This window comes from Passer montanus, unplaced genomic scaffold (assembly GCF_014805655.1).
Source record: "Passer montanus isolate IOZ18808 unplaced genomic scaffold, ASM1480565v1 scaffold10, whole genome shotgun sequence".
Lineage (NCBI taxonomy): Eukaryota > Metazoa > Chordata > Aves > Passeriformes > Passeridae > Passer > Passer montanus.
Genome location: NW_024356505.1, coordinates 8,752,058 through 8,774,110, shown reverse-complemented (window position 1 = coordinate 8,774,110; position 22,053 = coordinate 8,752,058). Strand labels below are relative to the sequence as shown.

Below are 22,053 nucleotides of genomic sequence, written 5' to 3'. Positions count from 1 at the left end.
AAAGAGCAACACTGCATCTGTTTGTATTGTTCTGTATCGGTAAATGAAACTTTCCTTTTTTTTTTCTTTTTTTTTTTTTTTTTCCCCACAAAAGCTTGGTATTTGCAAAAGCTGTAAGACTGTGGAGACCATAATCTGAAATCATGAGAGCCACAATTTTTATGACTACAATCTTCTTTTCCTGGTGTTCAGGCAGTGGTTTTGGGGTGAATTGCGCTGCATGCGTTCTGATGAGACATTTACAATCTCCTTTATGCAAATTACCCCAGCAGCTGTTTAAGAGCTGTGGTTGTCAGACCAGCAAGGAGAATGTGATTTGGTATGTCACAAATGGGGCAGGACTTTATTAGGCTCTGCTACAAAGTTTTAGCAGATGCCTTAGCACAGATTCAGTGTGATCTTGTAACCCCATTATAACTTTATTGCTTATGGAAAAGAAAACACAAAAAGCTACCAAATACTGTGGGGATTCTCGGAAATAAGCACTTCACACTGTCTATTTCTGAATTAAGTGCAAATAATAAATGTAATCTTATCATTTAGAGTGGAAAAACTGCAGTTTTCCCCAAAGGAATCATACGCAGCTGAAGGAGTTTTCCAGAGACAAAAACCAGCAATAACACCTTTAAGAGACAATTTTACAAATAACCAATGAAGACTGTTTTTTGTCTTTAAAAATGACTCACCAATAAGCAAATGCTACCAAGAATACATAAAAACACTAGGAGTCTTTGATAAAATTGCTTATTGAAAATGCTGTATCTGGATTAACACTGGACATTCCATGATGAGGAATTATTACAGATTATAAGATCCACAGAAGATTCTTTTAGGCCTGAAAGACAGACATATGTCCTTTAATTGACTTCCCTGTGATTACAGTTAATGTATGACAAGTTTGCTTTTATTAAGATTCACCTTGAACTGATGTTTCTTGTTCTTATGCTTGTCATTACATAGCTCCAGAATGTTGCTTCCACAATAGGTAGCAAGAACTATATTCCCTTTGAAACTTCCTGATATTCAATACATAAATTTGAGGACATTTTGGATAATTTTGCTTTTGACAACGTTGCTCAACTTTAGCTCGCTCCCTTTCTTATCCCATGTTTATTCCCTGACACAATTCTATTGACCAGATGTTGACCTTCTCAACTTCTGTTTGGCAAATGATGATGATCTGAAGTTCTTTTTAATATGGTTTACCAAAAATATATTTCTTACATTTCAGGTGAGGTCTTACTGTTGCCTGTACAATAGCACTGACACTTTCTTATCTCTTCTTGAAACATAGGTAACCAGAGAGCATTTGTCTTTTACACAGCTCATCAATTCAGTGGCTCCAAGATGTTTTTCACTTTCATTCTTTAATCAAACTTTTTTATAAAGTAAAAAACACAGTGTCCTTTTCTTCCGTTCTGGCAACCTGTGCTTTAGCAGTTATGCCTCATCTAGCTGGATGGACAGACATCACTAATATTGCCTTCTAGAGATGATTTATAACATAAAACTGTATTTGGAGGGGTAACTGTTTTTGAGGATTTTAGCCCCTTCAAAAAATTCTCAGAATACTCCAGTCTTCATTTTTTTAAATGCCAATAAGCTACAAATTTTAAGTTTTCAGAAGAATAACGCAAGCAGTCCTCTATTTGAGGACTGAGTACTGGCAGAATTTGCTTGTTATACAAATACAAAAAGAAAATACTTCTTGAACATACATATATTTAAGCATTTAGTTGTGTCTGTTATTATGAGTACAGTTGTCTGCTATTCTAATGAATAGCAGCTTTCCTTTAAAGTCTGAGTTAAGAACAAAAGAGTTCAAAGGAGATGACTTGGAGTGAAGGAAAAGTGAAAAGAGTTGTTTGTAACAGATCTTGAATTTGGACTTAAGTACATTATTTGCTATGGCAAATGTTATAAATGTATGGCAGGCATAATAAAAAATCTTTCCAGTTGCCACCTGCAAATGCTACAGTGGTAATCTGTACACTGATGGAATTAGGGAAAGGATAAAATTTTGTAACAACAATTTTAAGGAAAACCACAGTGCAGTAAATGTGTCACCCTCAATAGTATCTGTGTTGCATAGGAGAGCATATTACAGTCTTTCAAGATTGAAGGTCCGTGCTCTGAAAAGAAAACCTTCAAAAATCAACTGAAATGTAAAGCAAACTACTTGAATCCACTTTGTAAGTGTGTAAACACATAGTGCAGTCCTATGAAACCTGAATGCCAAGCAAACACACTCGATCACAGAGTGATGGTACCACTCAGAAGAATTACTAACACAACAGGCACTGGGATTAAATAATTTTTTTCTGAGAGTAGTTATTTTGAGGAAACTAGAAGTCACCGAAGTCCTTTCATGAGGACTAGAGGTCCCAAAGGACTTCAAAAGAGTATGATTAAACCCAGCAAAATGCACCAAGAGAGTTTCACTTTTTCACCTGAAAGTATGATCAGAATTAGCTCAAAACTATGTGAGGATACAAACTATCTACTAAATCTCTCCTATAAATTACAACTTGAACATTTTATTTTCCTCAAAGAGAACTTTCTTCCACTCCTCTTGTACATTAACCTCTTCAATTATTTCATTGTTCCCCTAAAAAGGCTGTCTTCCCACTTACATTCAAATTCTTGAATGGTTTGTGCCAGCTTTATACTGAGGGTTTCTATTACAAATCTAGGACCTGTCTGAATTGAAACTGCCCATGATTTCCTAAGAATACACTCATTGTGATTCTTTTTGCTCAGCATTTGTCTGAACTTGGCTTGTCATGGACAAGCATAAAGAACTACCATCTTGAAATGACCATTTTAACGGAACGCTGCAGCTAGCTTTCAAACACACTGTATGGAATTCCCAAGTCAATTTTCTGGCTTTCCAAACAGAGTTGCTTTCTCCTATGCAACATCTCTCCACTTGGAAGCAATGGAGCTGGCAGGGCACTCTTCTAAGCATGTACTTCAACCTGACAAAAAAAAAAATAATCTCAGGCTTTCTTCAAGTCTAGTTCAGTAAAGGAAACCCTTTCCTCATTCACACTGGTACCCTCTACTCATTCTCTACTCATTCCCTCCTCAAAATGCACCTACCAGCAGCTCTGCCATCCCTCTACCCTTGCTTCTTTAGTAAGAGTTTCCTCTTTTGTGTCTTCTGTCATTTCAAATATTCTCTTCTACTCTGAGACCTAGCAACTTGGCTCTGTCCACACATCATGCTCCGTCCTGTCTTCTTTTTGTCTTTTTTTAAAAATACCAAGTTACTGTCAGCTTGAAAACCAGCCTGGTAAGACAGATGGCCAGATATATATCACAAAAGCGAACCAGAGTCATATTCAAACTTTTGTTAAAATGAAGAGTGAGGAAGAAGTCAGGTGGTCTGAAATATTTTCATCAGCTTACATGACAAAGAGTCTGCTTGAATGGGGAAGGAAAGCAGAACAGCCCTGCTCTGCACAGTTAAAGGTTCTGCAGACAGCCTTCCTTGAATCCCTCAGACTAGACATCCCACTCCTTCCCTGCCTACCTCTGGCAAGGCCTGGCACTGCCTGGAGCTTCAGTAGATCTGGTGGATACCATGGGTTACAAGTGGCTGGATGAGGAGCTGCTGGCAGACAAAGTGTCTTGGCTCCACCTCCACCAAGCCCAGCTGCACCTGAACAGCAATTGCTGTGTGCCTTTTTTTGTGGAAAGGTGGTTGTGACACTAACAAGGCCAGAAGGGTCAGGGAGGGAACAGCAGCAGGGACGTGATCCCTGCTGGAAATGTGCATGCTGTCCTCCTGAGCAGTGGCAGGGACTTCAGCTGCAGACTGCCAATCTCTGGCATTTCTCAGGTTCTTCTCTGAAGGTTCATTTTGGCTTTATGAGTTAATCACGTCAGGGGAAGTCATTTCAACTCATATGCCTTTAGGAGTAATTATATATTTAAATGATTAAACAAATCAGGAAGAAAACATATCTAGTGCAGAATGAAAGCAGTTAGCATTGAAATTCTTTTTTATATTTTTATATTAGTATCACAAGTTATTTGTAAATAACTTGCTCATTTTATATATGTAAGGAGTTCTGCCATGCCCTGCAAAAATAAATTAGATTTTATTGGTGCCCGGGTATTTAATAACTTCTATTTATTTGCTGCAAGAGTGGAGAATTAAGATAGAGTAGTTTATTTCACCAAAAGACTGACAAATGGCTCATTAGACACTTATGGAACTGAAGCTAATTGTACGATTTTTTGTTGTATTAATTGTCACTGCCTGCTTAGCTGGCTAACATTGGTCATCAATACAGAGCTTCTTCCTTTCAATCTCCAAAAGAGGTGTAAAAAAAAAAAAGAAGAAAGAAGGGATTTTAAGATAAACAGAACAGTATTTATTTCCTAATATAAGCAAAAATACTATTTGGATTGGAGGAGCAGGAGGGAGGAGTAAGAGAGGATTAATGTGCTGGCTGTTCCCCACTGGGGCCACCAATAACAATCAATTCCAAACAGCAGTCACCTCACATCATCTAACAGCTTGAATCGTCGATATTCAAAGATTCTCTCCCCCCCCTTTTTTTGTTCAGATTAAATATCATTTAAATTGCATCCTTTTTTTTTTATTTCGTCAGAGACATAAGGTCAGAATTGATTGAATATGTACTACCTGCATATAATGATTTCCAGTTTTTTACAATCATGTGCTAATGCTGCACAGTAATGGCCTATGGATGAAGAGACAGATGTACTACCAGTCATTCGCTACACATTTGCATTAACAAATCATCATTTAATTGAAGCCCATCCAACAAGTTTATGCTACTTAAATAAAGTTCCTTTCCATAAAAGATGCTGCAATGACACATGGTTGTTAACTGCAAGGTAAATAAAAAGTAGTATTTATTTTCCTGTCACTGGTTTAGGTAAGTATTAAAATGTACACTTATTAATTTGTATTTTGCTCAGAAATAAACCACCTGACATCTAACATAGCAATCCAAGCTAGTAGTACTATGAGACGAGATAATTCACTTTTAGAAATAATCGTTTTGTAACACCACAATTTCATGCTTTACAGATTTTTATTTTCCCCCAAAATATATAATAGAACATAGTTTATATGAAGGCTATACATGAGTTGTGTGTTAATACTTTTAGGCAAGCTCTAATAACACAACCTCAAACCCTGCTGCTATCAACATGGGCTACAATTTTTTTTATGTCTCATTGTTGACTACAAACATTGGCACCACACTTAGAAACCTAGTTGCCTCCCTCCACAATTTAGATATTACTGCTTTCTTTTTAATACTGTCTAGGGAACAATTCAGGTAGGTTGTGATGCCCCTACATGTTTCAGATATAGAAAACCACTATCTATTCATTTCTCCTTTCAGAACATGTTGCAAAATATTAAAATCTGAGAAGAAAGCATGTCATAAAATGAGGAACCTATAAAACCAATTTTCTCTCCTTCTAGAGGTGGTTTAACAGTACTTTCAGCATATTTAGTTCATGGTGCATTTTTGCATCTGCAAAGCAGAATAAAGATATTTTGATACTGTCTGTTAAGCTGACAAACAATACTTCGAAGTTAACATGCTAGGACAAGGAGATATATTTTTAATTGTGTTTTTGGCTTAAATCTACATTTTCCAGCAACAACAATCTTTTAGGATGAAAGCACTGTATAAATGAAAGATGGTATTAGTAATAATAGCTGACATCCTTTACTATGCTGGTATTGGCTTACATCTAAACACATCATTGATTTTTTTTACCTAAATACAAAAATAATAATCTATTTCCCTTTCCTGATGACACACTGAAAATAAAATATTTATTTTTTAAAAAAGGAAAAAAACAAGTATCTTAGGAGAACTGGTAAATTCATTCTGAGAGTGGGAGAAGGCAGTCTTTTTCTAACCAGAGAAAACAGAATTTAAAGATAAACAGATACGTTTTCCTTCTCTTCAGGAATGTGCAGGGATGGGAAGAGGCAGGGGAGTCTCCAGGTTGACCTTTTGTTGTTGTTGTAACTGATGATGGAAAACACTAAAAATTTCACCATACCAAGACTGAAACTACAATGTAGAACTCAGAAATATATCTAAAAGCACACTGCAGCATACAAGAAGAGATAAAAGCAAAGATTTATTTCCTCAGACAAGAAACAGTGTATAAAAGCTACAAAATGCAATCCCATACAAAATAAACAGACATACAAAAAAACCCTACTGTGATTTGCCTGCATGCTCTCCAAGCTTTTTTTATATGCTAACTCAGAACAGTAATTACAGATCTTGCAAGTTGACTTCTGTTTTCCAGAACTATGAGTTGTACGTAAAACATGCCTTTTCATCGAAACAATTACAATTAATCAAAACAGTGAAAGCTAATACTACTCAAGTCCAACCTACTGCTGTGCCCAGCAATATATCAAACTGTCTGTTGTCAAACATACTAAACAAACTTCAACAGAATGTTTTCACTACAAATAAGAGAAAACATGCTTGCTAAGTATTTTTTAGTCAAACTGCAACCTCAGTAATCCATTCTGTCACTGGATTTTAATTTGCAGTAGTCAATCACAGTCTCAGACAGATCCATATTTGACTACAGAGAGGTAACTCACTGGGACTAGCAAATGAGTACCTGCAAACGACTACCATAGCCCCAAATTTGTTTAGGGATTTATATCTGTGTACTCAGGTTTGTTCCTTTACACTATCAACTTTTTTTCAACATGAGATTTCAAAATTAAAGAAAGAAGAAAAGTGAAGACCATGTACTATTTTCACTGCTACTAGTCCTAGAAACACACCACCTTAATAGTACTGTGTTTTCTTCAATGTTCACATTCATTTAACCTATTCCTTTAAGCATTTATTGAAATCTTCATTACAGAGAATCTTCTACCTCAGAACTTCTTCATAAATTAACAAAAGCCTTTTTCCAGAAACTCAAATTCATATTAAACACAGATTGCATCCATGATATAACTAATCCATGACATATTATAAATAGTCAACAAAAATAGATATACTTACACTTCTCATGGCACCTCCCCTGCCCTACCTAGGAGTCATAACTATTTTCTTAATAAAGAAATATGGCATTTGGTATCTGACAGAAAAAAATTGTTTACCAGTGAAGTCAGTATTTTTTGCAATTGGTAATCAATGCAGAAACTGAAGTTTTACATAAAAGAAGTGATACAGAGGACAGGAATATTGGAGTTTAACAAACAGATCAGGCCTTTATTACCAGAAAGCTCCATTATGGATTTGTGAGCTTTGTAAGCCAAGCTCCCCCAAGTGTAATTAAATTTTTATTTATAATGTGTTTGTGACTGTTAACTTCATGTTGCCTCTGCTTGTTCCCCCCCCAAAATCCAATGTGAAATAGTATTCCACATTTACTGCTGCAGAGAGCGGTGCTTTATTCAGTTGCTGATTTCATCTCTAGCCTTATAAGAGATGAGAAGTACAAATAAACATATTGTATATTATTTATACACAAACACCCGTGTCTTTAAGCATAGATATATACATATACACTCCTGCATGCGGACGCTCTAAGCCAAAACTGAGGACAAAAGAAGTACATGTCAGTTAAAATTGAACACATGTGAGCAAGCATCACTTTTTTTCCTACCAAGAGCACTATTTATCACATATTTATATCGTGGAGAGACATGAAAGCTCCAGTAAGATAGGGCAATGCAGCACTGCAGAGTACATTTTATGCCGCAAGCCATGTCTGAGATTAGTGTAAATGTACCAGGAAAAGGTTCTAAACTCCAACAAAGCTGGCATCCACGCTTTATTTTTTTGTTCATTTATGAGGAGGACTTCATGAAAAATCCCTCTGAGTCCAACAATGTATTTTTTATTTTTTGCATTAACTCTGTTCCTGCTTTCATTCAGGTATTACCCTCTGGTACCAATACTTATATATATAAAAAAAAAAGAAGCTTAATATAAGTAACCACAGGAGGATCTCTTCTCCCCTTGAAAAACTGCAAATAAAGATGTCAGCTATTGAGTATATTTGTGGCGTCTCCAGCAGCTGCTGTTAAATACCAGCTGGTCTAGCTGATTAAAATTACCTCCGAGTTGGTATTATAAAGATGCCTGGGCAGCGTTGCTGTATTAATGGATTATTGAGTGAGCGATGAAAACCTTGGCCAGCTGATGCGTTTTATTACAGATAGGCTTTATGATGTGTAATCACTGTAATTTTTATAACTAGAGGAAACGGGAAAAAAAGAAGAACCTTCTTTCTCCCCTTACTCATAGTGAAATCAGTTGAACCAGATTTTTTTTTTTTGCCAGTCTGTTACTTAGGAGTTAGCTAAATAATTTGGGTTTTAACAGTTTCTGCATATGTAACTTTATCCACACCTACACATACACAAAGAATGAGAAACTGTGTTCAAGGCTACCCTGTGTTTACCTGTTTTACATATGCTTAGGTTTACACATTGGATATTTATTTCATCCTTTGACTACCAGGCGAGTGCTGCAACTGGCCATACGAGATAAACCCTTGTGCATTATTTAATGACTGAGCTATGCTGAAAACACACCTCATATTCTCCAGGTTCAGCAATTCAGCTGGTGAGGTCTCATGTCTGGTCTCTCCATTTCTTCCCTCCCACATTCTCCTCCCCTTCCAGCAAAACCTTCACACAGTATGTCATTTAACCATCTCTCAAACTTTCTTCCCCCTTACTAACCACATATTTACCATGTTGTCTTGTCTTCTAATGGTAGTTTAGTTTGCTAACAAACTAAATGTGCTAATTATGAAAATCCTGTAACTGATACAAGTATTTGAGGTTTAATAAAAAATAAATGACTGGGTACTTGGAAAATTCAGATATACCAGTGAAAAATTTTATTATAGATGAGTTCTGTTGTGAGGTGCTTCAGCATTCAAGCCAATTCAAGCCAAATGCTATTTACTGAAAGCATCTCAAGAGAAAATGCTGCAATTTTTTCAGGAATGGACACACACCAAAAGCCAACTAATGAGACCTGAAATTTTTCAGTGGAATAGGAACTGTTGAAATGTAAAAAGAGAGTAAAATTAAGAAAAGGTCTTAAACTCTTAAACTTTCTTATGGAAATGTAGCATTGCTTGTCTTTTTCCACAGGAGATAATTAATATGAACTCTTCCACAAACTTAAGAAAGCAAGTCTCTATGATGTTCATAAACTGATACAATTTATAAAACTTTATAGGAAGGATCCTATGAAATATAGCTGGGTATTATTCCAGTCCATAAAGTATAGAGACAAATTTTTGGGAGTCTCTACTACACCACATACATTCACCTGCAGCCTCTGTTGAGGATTTTTTACTCATGCTGGTGTTTATGTGAAGTCCTGCAGATTATTTAAAACATTTCCTCGAAGAAAAAGCTGTTCTAATTCCACCATTTAATGGATCAAAAGATAAGTTACAGCTAATTTAATGAAAAAGTTTGTTAAAGGCAAGGATTTTACAATGGACATTTTGTTTTTTAATTTAAAGGTGGGTCATAGAAATAAGTTTTGGTCCATCCAAGACTAATATCATCCAGGTGCTCTCCTTTTTCCATTTTATGAGTAGAACCTAAGCTGTAATATGGTGCAAATGTGCATTTCCAAGTCCAACACCTGACAATCTGAGTATGTGATATACATCTCTGATGATTCATCTGGCTGTTTTGAAACACTTTTGCACTGCCACGACTAGCTATTGAAATAATGGTGCTAGTTGTCTGCAAATGGAGGGAGAAAAGCATGTTCCACCAAGTAGATATGCTGTAGATAAGAAAGGGCCTTTCCACTCTTTCTAATTTCATCTTTTTTACAGAATTGTATTATCGAGGTTGGAAAAGACCTCTAATATCATCAAGTCCAACCTACCACTGCTGAGTCTATGACAAAACCACGTCCCTAAGTGCCACATCTACACCCTTCTTAAATACCTCCAGGGATGGCAATCCCACTACTTCCCTGAGCAGCCCATTCCAATGTTTGACAGCCTTTCTCAGCAAGAAATGTTTTGCAACACAGAATGTTGTTTCGGCAGAACATCTGAGCAGGGGTAAGGTAGACGGGCAAAGCCATTAGGACAGGCCAAGGAGGGATGTGCAAGGTGAAAGTACAGCAAGCTGTGAAGCTGCACAGCTCCCTGCAGCACGTAATGACAGTTGTGCCAGCCTGAAGAACCTCAGCCTCGGGCTGTGCCAAGCGCAGGCGGCAGAGCCGCAGCCGCGGCTCACGGGGCATCGCCATCCAGCACCTGCCGTGCCTCCATTTTACAGCTGCAGCCTGAGCCGGTCCTGCAGTCAGAAACCTCTTTCAGAAGGGAGGTGCATTTTCACATTTGTTCCAATAAAGAAAATAGTAAAATAGTGATGGTTTTGGTTTTAGCAAAACCCCCACAGTTCCTATTTTCTCAAACCCTGTGACTTTCATCCTTCTGCTGGGAGCCAACAATGGGTCTGCAGCTTGCAGACACAAGTGAAAAACAAACCAGAGAACAGCTGTCTGTCCCAGCCACTTTCTAGTTTTTCCTGTGGTGCATTTCATACACTACTCTAAAAGCATTTACCCCTTAGGCAGAGTTTGTTGCGGCGCTGGCCAGGCCAGGGCTGCTGTTTCCTAAGGAAACTGCTGGTATTCCGTGCCTTGCCCCAGCACCAGGATGGAGGAATTCAGCTTCTCTGAGCTCTTCTGCTCTATATTTTTAATGCATTTAGTGAACTTCTAACTTGAGAAAGCCTCCCAAAAATAAATTACAATCCCAGCCTGAATCTGCAAGGCTTTGTGGATATTTCTGGGCTGAGGCATGTTTACCATACAACATGGAAAGATGTCTCTCAGACCTAACCATGGATGGGAAAAGCCACCTTAGTGCACAGGAAGATATAGGTATAGTTATGGTTGAAATGTAGTGCTAACTTGAAATACCCCAAATCTCCCTCAGAAGGACTACTTGAAGTAAAATTTATACCACTGTCACCCATGGGGATCCACACCAAGACACTCAACTGAAAGCACTGAAAAAGTAAATTATTATGTCTGAGAAGGAAAAATTAAAGGAAGGCAATCCTCTAAAAGCTAAAAGGATTACAGTATGTTAAACAAGTATCTTTGCATTTGTGGTAAATACATATACATTGATAAGCTCTGAATTAATGGTCAATTTAACATGCATGCTAAATTCTACGCAAAACAAGATTCTTAATTCACTTGGGTTAATAAACATAAAATTCTGATAATTACAGATACAATAATGTCGTATGAGCACTTTAAACATATGCTGTGGGAATTAAATCCTGGCTATTCCTGCCCACTAAGGACCAGTTTTTAATCTTCGATGCATGATATGTAGTAATGGATTTTACGAGTTGACTTTTTTAAATTTGATGATCAGGTTAATGAAATTTATAATGATATTTTTCACACCAAGTTCAAAATAGTAGTTAACTCCTTGGCAGAGGAATTCAGATTGGACATGTAATGGATGTACCAGCAACTGCTGATGTGAAAGGATTAATCATCATTTTAGACTTTTATTAAATTAGATAAAATGGGATAGGCATGAATCAGAATATATCGCAATTAATCACTGGACTTTATTGAGTCTTTTAAAAATCTTATTTGCTCCTGAGTTGACAACTAATCTAGGCCATTCTGTACCAGTTTGACAAACTCTCCAGATAATGACTGTGACTAGAACATTAATAATATCGTCATTTAGCAAAAAATATTTATTCTCTATGTGAACTATTTTTTTTTTTAACATTTGTTGGTCTTGAAGGTGATATTAGTCACACCACAATATTGCAACTCAGCTCATCTTTTCCTATGAAATCTTTTGCTTTTATAAATTTGCTTGTTTTTTTGTTTTTTTTTTGAAATTTAGGTAATGGATAGACCAGTATGTACAGATGACCAAAGTTTTTGGCATATCCAACTAGCACTTAATGTAAACTGCTATAACTATACACACTGGAATTGCTAGAAAATAAAAATTACTAAACTTTTGAAGTTTATTTATTGATCACTGAGAACCACCCCAGTTAAATTACCATAAACCTCAACATCACAACAACTACTAATCCAGCTAATAGGAATTAAGGGAGATGGAAGATACATAATAAGCATCTGGGGGATATGGAATTTATCCCATGAGTGTAGTAAAGAGCTCATAATTTAAGAGTGCCAAAACCCAAGTGCATCATGAAGGCCTTTCCTCACAAGTGACATTAATTGCATATCCCACAGATGCTTATTACATATTCTATTTATACCTCTGAGAAGAAAAATATTCGTTTAAAGTTTAAAGGTTTAGTACTGCTTAAACACAATGTAACACAGCTGTCTCATGATGTCACAGGGAATATCAAAGGCTGCAGCACAGAGTCATAATGTAAGGAATAGTTTAGACAGAAGATAAATCAGGGAATGTGTTCCAGCATGAGAGCCCCAGAGCTCAGACGTACATTAAAGCAGGATGTATAACTACGTAGTTCAGCTGGATTTGGGATTACACCATTAAAAAGGTTTTTCTGATTACAATTATTGAAGTAAGAAAAAGGAGAATTAAATCTATTTCAATTATTTTAAACAGCTTTTCAATAAGTAGCATGTCAAACCATTAATACTAATATATGAATGCTAAAGTCAAAGATGCCATTATCTTTTCTACTGCTCAGTCTATAAAAATATAACCATCATCATTAATGTTTCTAGATATTAAGCATGCTATTATGTTGCAAGTTCTCTGCCAGGACTGTTTTCTTCTGTTGACATTACTCTTTTGTGATTTCTCTCACAGATAAGTAAGACAATGAGAATTCTTTGATTCAGAATGTCCCATGTACTTCTAGCCAGCTGTATTTCCATTAGTAAAAAAACCCCTGAACCTGGTATTACTGATTCTGTACACCTATCCTCTATCCTACATGTGCTTGTTAGAAATAGAATAAACTGCAAGGCCCAAGCTTAGACTCTTAAAAGCTCACACAACATTCACTGTGTGTGATGTACACAATGAAAGGCTTTGATTAGATGTGTAGAATTTTGAATTAAACACTGTAAAGATACTTCATATCGTGCAACATGTTACACAGTTCTGCTGCTACACTGCATATGTGGTATGTGTATAGATTTATCCAAAATATGAAAATATTTTTTACTAACTTCTCCACTTCTGTGAATAAAAGCCTGGTAGCATTACTGGTAGGAGTAACAAGCAGTCAGAAGCTGCAGGAGTTTCATTATCTCATATTTTCTTCATTATATTATATTGTCAACTTAAAAACCAGAAAAAAAAGAAATTTCTTTTCTCTCTCCCCTTTCTCAACACCAAGAGCAAAAGATATTGGTTCTGTGGCATTCAAAGATCATTGTATTGGACACTTTTTCAGACAAAAATGTGTATAGAAGGTAATCAAAGGAAGTATGCTAACCATGGTCCTAATTCCAAATAAGGTTATAAGAAGTAAAGAAAAGCAGATCATTAAATGTGACAGATGACAGCATAAAGGTCTATGAAAGGCAATACTCTCTCATGGACTTCTCAAGATGATTTTATACTTGGTGATGTCATTTTGCTTCTCTGAAATTTGGGAAGAATTGCTGTTCTGCTATCAATACATTCCATAGTGAACAACAAAGTCTAGGTGCACCCATGGCCTTTTTTCCATAGAAACAGTGCAATCTGGAAGTTCAAGGGAGTCATCACTGGCAGTCAATACAAAGATGCAAATGCTGTGCTGAGAGTGTTTTCAGAGAAAGAATATAGAAGGGTAGTACCCTTGGCTTTCTGTAAAGATTCAAGTATGACTCGTTCATTGATTTGAAAATATGTATTGGAAAAAAGCTCCTGCTCTTGTCTGCTTTTGTTCTTTTTCACTAGACAATTCTGTTTTACAATGCTGTGCACAGATTTTCTCTTCTTGCCAAAATCTGTGGAGTCTTCCTGCTAAGTTATGTACCTTAACCCTTTAGGGCCACTTCCTATTACATTCAGTATGAGGTGTGATGAAATATTAACCCCATTTTTACAGCTTTACTTCAGTGAAATAATTCTATTCTTAGAAATGTTTCTCAAACATAATTTTTCATGCTTTACCTCGACTAAAATATTGTGAATTCATACAATATGCAAAAGTTACACAAAACTATGCACCCTAATTAACAGCACTACTCTTGAGCAACCTATTCCTGTGACCTGCGTTAATGGATTTTATTCTTCGGATATGGATGGCTTGCTTTAATATTTCATAGGGTACTTTTAAAAATTCTTGCTCAAAACCACATCAGACCCAGAAAAAATACTCAAGGCGTGCACCTATTTGGAACAAGATTTTTTTTTTATTGATGAAGCTTCTACGACTCTAACAAGATGTTGGAAAGAGGTTCACAAGGTCATGGAGAACTACTATCCAGCTCACCCATTTTAAAAATTAGGACAGACTGTTGAATTATTTTCAGGGCAGGATCTTTTACTGTTGCATGGACTTCCAACTCTGTTATGTATCTTTCTAACTCAATAACTCCCAATAAAACAACTGCCAGAGGAAATTCAGAACATGTAAGGGGAATTGTATAGGTTGTCTGTAGGATTCCCTGACTTTTCCCCCTCCCTTGCCCAAACCCCTCACCTCAATCTGTAACATCTGGTTAGGTGAAGGGCAGGGAGAGCACAGTCTGTAGGGGTAGAAATGGCTATCCAAGAACTAATCTTGGAATCTGAAGTGGAAGCAGAGTGACTTGACTACCTGGTGAATTATTACTTTGGTGCAGAGAAAACCCAAAAAGGAAGCATTCTTCCCAATGCTGACTCTATACTGCCTTTCATTTTCCCAATTAACTGCATTCTACTGGGCAATCAGATGCTTTTAGAGAAAATGCAGACTGGCCATATTCCTACAGAATTACTATTTCACTAATTTTCAACAACATTTTCATTAGTGATGAATTGTGGTTTCAGGATATAATTTTCTGCTAAAATGAAGAACTCAGATGAAAATGACCCTGAAGAGACAGATGATTAACATGTCCTAGGCTAAGGGAAACTTGGACTGAAGACTGTGCTATCCCTAAAGTTGACATCCCACACCTCAAGGCAGTTCACTACCAATTGCTTTTTTCTCAAATGCAATTCCTTGTCATTCTTCTCCCCACCTAGAAAGATCCAAAATGGCCTAGTTTGTTCTGACATGGAATAATAACTAAGTACTAAAACCTTAGGGTTTTTTAAATGAGATTACCTCTGCTTCCAACAAGTCAACATTATGCATTTAAGTATTCCATGCTGATCTGTTTAAAGATTTAAAAGAAAATTTTCTTAGCTGGATTACCCACTAGATCCCAGTTTGGTATAACTTCTAAATTTTACAATTTACTCATTAAATTGTGTTTACTATCCCTTACCATTGGTCTTGTTGGATTGCAGCAGAGGGTCTGCTCTGTGTGGCTCTTTTTTAAGTGCATCAAGATGACACAAAAGATTTTGGGATGTTTCTATTAGCCTTCAGACAACTTTTGGATATTGACTTTATCTAAAGGACTGATGACAGGATGATCTTTTCCTGCTGGATGGTGCACATGGTTCTCTTTAATACCTCATTACAATTTCTGAAGTTCTGTCTTCACAGGAAAATCAAGCAGTTGCTAGTCACATGTGATTGCATCCCATACTAACTTGATTCATACAGACTCAGTAAGAATAAGCAGTGAGGATGAAGCACTGGTTAACCAAAACATGAATTATCCACAGGACTGGATTCTACAGGAAATATCTTGGTTACTAGCAAATGCTTAAGTCCAAAGTGCTGTATTTTGCCTCCTAACATCATGTCAGCATGGGCATGTTAGCACAGTTTCATTTTTTTGGCATATGCTGAGAAAATTACTTTCTGCAACAGTTACTTGACCTACTTATTGCCTTTTTTGTACCAATTTCCAAGATGAGTTTTCTAGACAAAGTTCCATGTCATAGAAAGAAACAAAATGGTGCCTAAATTAAACAGTACCTGCTTAATCTGAACAGCTGGTGTGATTTACGTATAAAGAAAACAAAAGGGAGGTAAATACTTGATATATGGCACCTTAAATTCCTTACTGGTAGAACTTCTCTAGACATTGTTCTGTTTTTATAGTCAACACCTACTGTCTATGTAAGTTAAAAAAAATACAACAACAACAAAACAAACCCAAAAAACCAAACAAAAACCAAAAAAGGACAAAGATAGCCCTCCAAGCACCTGTCTATATTCCTACTAAATTCATCACAGATTTAAGAAGATACTAATTCCATTCAAATCCAGTGGTCTCTAAGCCTATTTATGTTTAATGCTACTAGAGTTTTTTCTTTTCAAGGTATGCAACAGAAGTTAAAATGGAGCTTTATTGCTTGTTTCCTTCCCAGATAAAGACAACTCTGTACTTCATATGGGAAGCACATCACCTGCATCAAAGAGCATCAAAACGACAAATCTGCATTCCATCCTCACAGACATCCAGTACTACTCATTACCATCTCAGCACATAATTATGCAGCAGGAGAGTAAAACTCTGACAAACACTTTTGACACTTCAACCAATCCTTCATTCTGTTTACAGAGTGGTCTTTTCCAGTATTTACATGCTAAAATCTTAAAGTCAGAGGTAAAACTGAAATACTATTTGTGACAGGTGGGAAAAAGGATAAAATCACAAGTTCATCATACTGTAATTTTTAACCTAATACACAACAAGAAGTAGCTCAAAATGAAATACATGTTTTTTTTCAACCAATGAACTAGAAAGCTTTTTGAGGAACTCAACAATGAGGAACAGATATCTATCATTTAAGAGCATGAAAGTGTGAGTAGCTTTATTTCAAAACAGAAGGAAAGCAGCTTTTAGAGTTAAGCAGGATTTGCTTGCTGCCTGAGGTAAGATACCTACCCTGATCTTCAAGAATTGTCCTCGTTTAAATTCCTTTTTTGCAAAGAGGAATTTCTATGAATTAGAAAACCATTGCAGTACAACTGGTATGGCAGCAGTAGCTGAGGCAATCCCTGTCTCCATCAAAATACATGGCAGCTTCCTGAAGTAGCTTCAGGTGTTTCCTTCTGTCATTTAACTTAGAAAGGTTTCCTCTTACAGTACATTTTTCATTATGCAAGACAGAATTCATAGTAATGTCTTCAGATGCCTGAGTCAGCCCCCAAAGCTCTACCTAAAAATCCAATAGAATGCATCTTGTAATTTGAGGGACCAAACAGTGGACACCAACATTTCTTAGAAAGGCCTGATCATCTGGCACTAAATCGTCAACAAGTCCTCTACTGAGAGACAAGCTGGGATTTCCAGTCCATTTAAATCCATATTATATATAACGCTTTGTTTAATTCAAACAGAAAATAAGTACTGGAAATCAACAGCAGTTCCAGATACTAAGTTCATTATTAATTTGGTCCTGGACATTCAAATGAGAATTACTGCTTTGTTCAGAAAGACTTTGTATTTTTCTTAGTCTTACCCATTTCTAGATACACACTGTCAGATACTTGCCTTTTAATAGCAAGGCCAGATTTTGGTGGTTCCTCTACTACGTGCACAATACCTCCAAGCTGCTTTCATTGTAATTGCTGTTCAATTGATTGATGACACTGGATTAAAAGCTACAGAGGAAATGAAATGGTTTTGGACCATGTCATATCTCATTTTCTTTTGGTGTGAGAATCCAAAATAAACTCAGGCATCCTACATGATCTGAGAAGTTCTCCTTAGCAATAATGATCTTTGACCTACTTTCTCTGTAGATCACAAAGATTTCTTATTCTAATAACTAGTAGGATTATTTTTTTTTCTCGGATACGATGAATATGATTTATGTTCCTTTACTACACAAGTAAAATCCTTTAAGTTCTCCCTCCAGAGACCAATCTGATTACGCAAAAGAACACTGCCTGGTACCGTAATGGCACGGGTGAGAAACTAAAACAGGTGGATGCCCCACAGCAGTGCTCACAGCAAAGCAAGTAAGAATAGTAATAGTGGAACAGCACATCTGCTGTTGACTTCACCATAACATAACCTTTCCAACGCTACCTTCAGATCTACACTTGTGTCTGGTTCCCTGCAACTTAGTTTGCACCCTTCTGTTTTGTTCTGTATTTCTTCATTAGCTTCCTGAGGGGGGCTTTGCAGCCTGCAGCCCGGGTGCCTCTCCAGGGGCAGCGGGCAGTGTCTCTGTGACTGATGGCTGCCGAGCAGAGCGGCAGCGCGAGGCAGAGTCACCGCTGCCCCCTGTCCTCAGAGGGTTCTGGTGCTGACCTAAGGCCACCATGAAATATTTACACTCCTGCACATGCTTTACTGACTGCTGGATATGTGCTTGGGAAGAGTTTGCATTACCAGTATAATACTGCCATCAGTGTTATGATGCAGAAGCTGGTGAGTTTATGCCAACATTTAATTTTTGTTCTTAAATAAAGCTTTTTATCCTTATACCTTGTCATTGTCTTTCTGTGTTTTATTTCTATACAACCATATCATATATATATATATTTACATGATCTGGCTGTACTTATTGCATGCAGTTCCATGAGAAATTCATTTGCTGCAATATAATTCTCCCTCAGTATATAAAATAAAATAAAGTGGTAATAATATTATGTGGGACATTTCCAAATGATTCATCTTCTCAGTGAAATGTAAAAGAAGTTGCCTACTACAAATTCCTTTAAATGGAAGATAATGTCCTAAAATACAGGTATATGAAGACTTTCCTCAAGCCCTGTCCTTTCTCAAGCTGAAAGCCTAACCAGTTTAATTTGTCCCTGCAAACACTGGTCACTGCAGAAAATGCAGTCTAATTTTGCAATATTTTGTACTTTAACTTGAATTAGATGTAAGGGTCAAATAAATTAACATCAGAGTGCCAATTAATCTAGGACATTAATCATTGTTAACTCTTCTAATTTTAAAATTAAACTGAATATTCAATCTGTCAACCCTTCGGTATATCCAATCTTTATGTTCAATCCTAGCAATTTTTTCTTTTTATTTAGAGAAAGGTTTATTATCAGGAAGCATGTCACTGAACTATTAATGTAATCAATTCCATTTTATTTTCAAACCATTCTTGTACTTGACTTTACAAAGTACAAAATTAGATATGATTAGATAATTATTATAGTTTGGTTAGACTATTCACAGTACTACCAGGAGAGTGAAACAATGTTATTCTGTAAAGCATTATCTTGGGGTCTAGGCTCGAGACAAGGCAACGAAAGAAGACTGAGGAATGATAAGGCACAAACCCTTTATCTCTGTATTGCTGGTTCTATTTCAGCTGATATTAATAGCAGCTGAATAATTATCAGAGGGACAAGCAGTGCTGACTGCAAGTGAATGAAAGTGCAGTCCCAAAATTTCCAAATACAGAAATTCCTGTGCTAAGGCTGCTAATTTAACTTGAGCTACCAGAGCACGGAAGTATGGCACAGCCAGGACCCAGTACACCCTGTTATATGGGTTCCCTTCCCCATCAGCAATGGAATGACACAGCCAGAGAATGTGAAGTCTGTTCACTGCTGCACTCTGGAAGAGAAGGCAGTCTACTGCTTTGAGCTGAAACTTCAAAACTGGGCAGCAACCACATTTAATGAGTGGTACCACACACACTGAAATGCCTTGGTCTTGTAAGCAGGTGAGCATAATTTCAGGTAGCGTATAATCACATTTTATTGTAAAGGACAGTTTCTGAACATGGAAATGTACAACCAGCAGGGGTACCTGACCTCCCAGCAGAACAAGTCTTGCTAGTGTTTGAAAAATAAAAAGAAGCATTTGAAAACACCAAAGGATGGAATCAACTGTATAAAAATGCAAAGGATTGTTTTTGCATTGCCCTAGAAGGTTAAAGAAGGATGTAAAGTAAAAAATGCTAAATTTTAAATAAGTGAACTTTATAACTTGTGCAAATTAAGGTAGACTGCTATTAAATACAGGTCTTTAATATTGATCTAGGAACGCCATAATATCTTTTGAGCCAAGTTCCCAGTCTTCCTTCCACCATTTGTATATTTTTTTGAGTGGTATCAAGGCTGACAGATTAATATTTATTGTTGGTAAATCTTCAGCAAAACGAAAAACCTTAACTAAAAACTCAGATGAATTCTGCAGTTGGGTTAGGTTCAGCAATTATTGATAAACAATGCTGTTTAAGAAATGCTGTTTCTAGTTCAAGAAATGTTAAATATGGGAAAAGATACAGCGTCTTTGTCAGTGGGCTCACTACTCGAAATTACTACTCTGAAGAGTTGAGACATCATTAAAGGTGAGAATAATACAACACAGTCATGCTCCTTTCCCCTCCTTTTTCTCCTGTCTATATCAAATCAGAATCAGAGGATATGACCTCCCAGGTAACCTACTTTCCTCTTCTACCAATGCAGACTCGGTCTTTATGATATCACCCATTTCTGAGAGCTTTTCAAAGCCTGTTTTTAAAACATTCTGATGGCTTTTCCTTTGCTAATTTTAATATATTATTTTACAGTCTAACAGCTCCCTGTTAGTAAGGTTTTCCTGATAGTCAGCCTGAAGCTCTCTCTCATAATTCATTCTCTTAACTGTAAATTTCTTTATTCAGATTCAGTTCTATTTATGCCACCCCACACTGAATCATTCTTCTGTTATTATAATATTATATTTAGAGCTAAAATATAATTTTTTTCTTCCAATTATTTCTCTTACTGAAAGGCAAAATCTTAAAGTGATGTGAATACCTACATTTCAAATTATTTTTGCCCCAAAATATCTGTTTGCAAATTTCTGAAGTTTAACTTATTTTATTCTCTCTTTGTTTTCATAAGTCTTTATAAATGAAACAATGCATTTTTGTTTCCCTTGATATTTATACAGCCTACTTATTTATTACTACCCCTGAAGTTTATTAGGGATGTTTGCTTTCTCTTCCTCACTAGTGAAGATATTAAGAAAATACACTATGCAAAAATATTGAAATAGGACAATCTGTCCTCTTTGTACTTGAGTTTACTTGGCTTGTTCCCCCCCATAGGTAACTCATACCTATAAAGTATATTTAAATAAGATTTGTAGAATTACATTTATCTTCCTAATGTAAGTTATTAATAAGTAGCTCAACACTTTTCTTGAGAGTATATTATGTTGCAGCACTTTTTAATTTTACAGTAAAATCAAATTAGACTTTAGTGTTAAGCATTGAAGTTATGGCCTGACATTTACACAGTCACCTTTTCCTTCCCTGTCTCTATTTTCTATTGAGTTGTAACAATCCACAATTGCATTTGGAAATTTGCACCTATAACATTTTTTTTTTCATTTAAGGCAAAATCAATCTTACTTTAAATCACTGAAAAAAAAAAAAGGTGTCATTTTCTCTGTCCCTGCAACAGCATATATGTATTGCCACCTCCTTAAGGAATAATCAAAATGAATCAAATTTCTAGAATCCCAGACAATGAAGGCAAGATTCTTCTTCAAAACCATGGTCACTTCACCACTACTCATCGTTCACACAAGCTGCACACAGTGTTGAGCCAGACTGACTACAGCAGCTATAAATAGTTTGGATTCAGTGCTGCATGAACACATAGATAAGGCCACAGTCATATCTGGCTCAGTAAGCCCCCCTGGAATGGGGGTATTCAATACACAATGAGCTGACTGGAAATGAAGCAGGTTCTTGGAAAAGGGAATACCTGGGCTGACTCTGGACACAGACAATTTATTATACCTACGCCTTTACTTTGAGCATGACACTCCCCCTATATAACCAGCATCCAAACCCCCATAACACAACAGGAAAAAGTTCATTGATGTTAAACTGGTGATAAAATTAAGTAAATAAACCGCTCAATGCTAATAGTTTTTTATGTCCTATTATCCCATGTGTTCTTACAGGAGAACTCCAAGTAGACTCTGTACTTGATTCAGAAAGTACAGGAGTCTTCTTCATCAGAGTCTCTAATACGCAGCTGAATGGACTTTATCTGCACTGGAAATGCCAGTG

General features: G+C 36.5%; 1 protein-coding gene across 6 annotated transcripts in view; it reads right to left on the bottom strand.

The window, feature by feature from the left end:
* TBC1D5 (TBC1 domain family member 5) overlaps positions 1 to 22,053 on the bottom strand; it is a 316,631-nt gene that overhangs the window by 101,894 nt on the left and 192,684 nt on the right. The window lies entirely within an intron of this gene.